The sequence below is a fragment of the Saccopteryx bilineata genome, chromosome 5, assembly GCF_036850765.1.
Source record: "Saccopteryx bilineata isolate mSacBil1 chromosome 5, mSacBil1_pri_phased_curated, whole genome shotgun sequence".
NCBI classification, from domain to species: domain Eukaryota; kingdom Metazoa; phylum Chordata; class Mammalia; order Chiroptera; family Emballonuridae; genus Saccopteryx; species Saccopteryx bilineata.
Window position 1 is genome coordinate 199,890,074 of NC_089494.1, and position 3,832 is coordinate 199,893,905.

Genomic DNA, 3,832 nt, shown 5'->3' on the forward strand with positions numbered 1-3,832 from the left:
ATTTATATAGAATATGAAGACCACCCACAAAAAAGGAATACTGACAAAGGCCAGTACTGTCTCTATACCCATTAGAGATATTCAGTTTTAGGCAGCAAAAATGACCTGTGGCTAACTTAAACTAGAAAGCAACATATTAGAAGGACATGTGATAACTCATAGAATCAAAAGTAAAAGTGGCCTGACCTGTTGTGGCGCAGTAGATAAAGCATCAACCTGGAACGCTGAGGTCGCTGGTTTGGAGCCCTGTGCTTCCCCAGTCAAGGCACATATGAAAGTTGATGATTCTTGCTCCTCCCCCTTCTCCCTCTCTCTCTCTCTCTCTCTTTCTAATGAATAAATAAAATCTTTTTTAAAAAGTAAAAGTGTAGAATCAGTCCTCAAGGAGAAAATAGAGCAGATTTGAGGATCTGGGTAACAGGAAATAAAAGGTTGTTGTCAAGATGCTTCAATCAAAGTGAACCAGTCCAGTTCATGTTCAGTTCTTGGGGACTCCACTCCAGCTTCCAATTCCAAAGAGAGCATCTGATTGGCCTAGAGAGGGTCATGTGACCAACACTGATTCAGAGATGGGCACCTTGGTTGACAAGCCCATGGAGAATCCATTCATGGGAAATGCTTCAGCTACTAAAAAAAAAAAATAAGGAAATAGATTATGTCCAGATGTCCATCAGAGCCTCTAAATGTAGTATACATCCCGCTGGGTATTAAAGTGCCATGTATCCTTGAGGAAAGTAAAGAAAATAGACTGTTCTTCCCCTGAAGTCTCCACAGTGGTGGGCTGGAGCGCTGCTCCTAAAGGTGTTCCTCCCAGGACATTTGGACCAAGTATAGGTAATTGATGATGTCAGAGGATATCAGAAGGAAAGTGGGAATTAAAATGGGTACAAGTCAAATATCCAAAGCCAGATGCAGGCAAACCCTGAAGCAAATCACTCTCATTCATTCATGCCTTTGTTGAGGCACAATGGTTTGCCTTTTTTTTTCTTTCTGTTTTAACTGTTATTTCTCTCTAGAATGATCTCCTTTCTCAGCCTGCTCTGATACACACACACACACTCACACACACACACACACACACACACACACACCTAGGCACTGCCTTTTCCTGCTTAAAATAGTGAAAAGAGCTTCAATTGAGAAATCTTAGTCTCTCACCTATAACAGTCTAATTTACATGGATCAATTAAGATATATATGTAAAGTTGTTTAGTAAATTGCTACACACATAAAAAAATAAGATAGTGTGTTTATTGTTAATAAAGTGTTGCTTGTAAACCATTTCCCCCTTTCAGAGCTCTCTTCCCATCTCCACTCTTCCTCCCTCAAGTTCAGCAGCCTGATGACTAAAGGGCTTTTTGTGTATGTGTGTGACAGAGACAGAGAGAGGGACAGACAGGAAGGGGGAGAGATGAGAAGCATCAATTCTTCGTTGTGTCACCTTAGTTGTTCATTGATTGCTTTCTCATACATGCCTTGACTGGGGGGCTACAGCAGACTGAGTGATCCTGTGCTCCAGCCAGTGACCTTGGACTCAAGCTGGAGAGCTTTGCTCAAACCAGATGAGCCCACGCTCAAGCTGGCAACCTTGGGGTCTCAAACCTGGGTTCTCCACATCCCAGTCTGATGCTCTATCTACTGCGCCACCACCTGGTCAGGCAACTAAAGGACTTTTTAATGATAGAACAAGGAGCCTGATGACCCAAATCCTGAGAGGAAGTTACAGGCTGAAAAGAGCTTACTATGTTAAACTTTTCTCAGGTGTTGGGAGACTAGCCTTCAATACGTCTATCTGCCATTATTGAATCGTTGATGGGGTCCAAACACTCCTCTTCTCTGCCTGACCTTTGAATGAAGCCAAAAGTGAGATAAGTGAGACAGCAAACAGAGCCAAAATACTAACTTCATTCAGAAAGTCTGGGTTGATGAACAAGACCTACTGTGAGAGTCAAATGGGTTTTCTAAACCCAAAGTCTGGATCTCAGAACCTCATCTGAGGGAAAGATGAGTAGCAAAGTTGTCACACTCACAAACTGAGGTCACTGCCCAGTCAGGAAAGGCAAAATGGCCGACCCCTATTTTCCAGACTTTTAGTCAGTTCCCACCACTCAGAAGTATGTCTGCCATACACTTGGCATCTTTATTTTCACTAACCACTAACTTAACTGTTTCCTTCCATTCAAAATATAAGCAACACAGAGATTCCCTCTTTGCCACAACTACTTCAAGGATGAAGACCAGTCTCAGCAATGGTCTGAGAAAATGTGGACATCACTCTGAAGAAATGTATAGTTATTGTTCCCCAGAGGCACACTGCAGAGGGACTTCAATCACATCAATGTAGAACTCTGTCCTCAGAAAGAAAAAGAAGAGGCTGCGGTTGACAAGAGGTGGGGAAATAGAAAGGAACTGGCCACTGTTCGCACTGTCCGCAGTCCTGTACAGAACATGCTCAAGGGTGTTGCACCGGGCTTCCGTTACAGGATGCGGTCTCTGCATGCTCACTTCCCCATCAATGTCGTTATTCAGGAGAGTAGTTCCCTTGTTGGAGTCAGAAATTTCTTGGGTAAAAAATACATCCTCAGGGTTTGGATGAGGTCAGGGGTTACTTGTTCAGTGTCTCAAGGCCAGAAAGATGAGCTAATTCTTGAAGGAAATGACATTGAACTCATATCAAATTCAGCTGCTTTGATTCAGCAAGCCATAACAGTTAAAAAAAAATTTTTTTTGGATGGTGTCTGCGTTTCTAAAAATAGAACCGTTCAGGAAGACAAGATGGCGCTGGAGTAGGCGGACGTACCAACTCCCACCTCCCAGAACCAAAGTGGATTACAAACTAATTTTAAGAACTCTCATCTGGAAAAACCAACTTTGGACTAAACTAAGAGGACTCTTCAACCAAGGAACACTGAAGAAGCCACACTGAGACTGGTAGGAAAAGTGGAAAAAAGGAGAGGGCTGCCCAGCTCCCCGGAGCAAATGGCAGCCGGGAGAGACTCGCGTGGCAGGAAGTGAGTTTAGCAGAGAGGGGAGGGTCCAGAGTCCCAGGAACAAAGCCCTAGCCTGCAGCCCCAGAGCCTAGAAGAGGTATATGGACAGTATTTAGCTGGAAACAAGACAGGATACTGTTTGTGAGAAAAAGACTGATTTCTCAGACCCAGGATTCTTCTTAAAGGGACTGCGCAGAACATCTCTCTCACAACCACTTACCCAGGGCTCCAGGGGATGGGGAGAGAGGAGAGGACCGAAGTAACAGGAAGAGAGTGTAATCTAGGAGGCACGGGGAGAAACATTTTGGGAGACAGCCACCCTAACCCCTAGAACGAGTCACTCCCCAAATCTGAAGTGAATATTTCCCCTGGAAACAGCAATACCAGCAAAGGGAAGCAGGACACCAGCCAAACAAGGCCTCCCACAGCACTCAGAGCAGAGTTGCTTAGAAGGAGGGAGCTTTGGGGGCTACAGTAGTGAGTGTTAGGATCTGAGCTTCAGCGCCCACACCCACACGGCTGAGGGTTCACCCCAGGGCGGGTGGCGGCGGGATGCAGAAGCGTGGTTCTGTCGGCAAGGGCGGAAGCTGGCTGGCCACCACTGAGGCCCAGGTGTGAGCTCAGTCTTGCCTGGCTGGGGAGGAAGGGGTGTGCAAAAGCGGTCAAGCCCAGCTGTGGGCCACCTGTAATCCAGCCTGTGGGGGAAGGGCAGGAACCCCGGAAGGGGTGAAGATCAGTCCTTGAGCAAGAGCGCAGGAGCACAGCCTTGCCCTGCCCACCGAACCGAAGCTTGTGGCCTGACTTGGGAGCCGGCTTCTCCTGCAGGGGTGGAGCCAAAAGCC

At 46.2% G+C, this 3,832-nt stretch overlaps 1 pseudogene; it reads left to right on the top strand.

Annotated features, from left to right (window-relative positions):
- Window positions 1–2,116: 2,116 nt before the first annotated feature.
- On the top strand, window positions 2,117–2,790 carry LOC136338034 (large ribosomal subunit protein uL6 pseudogene; annotated as a pseudogene).
- The last annotated feature ends 1,042 nt before the right edge of the window (window positions 2,791–3,832 follow it).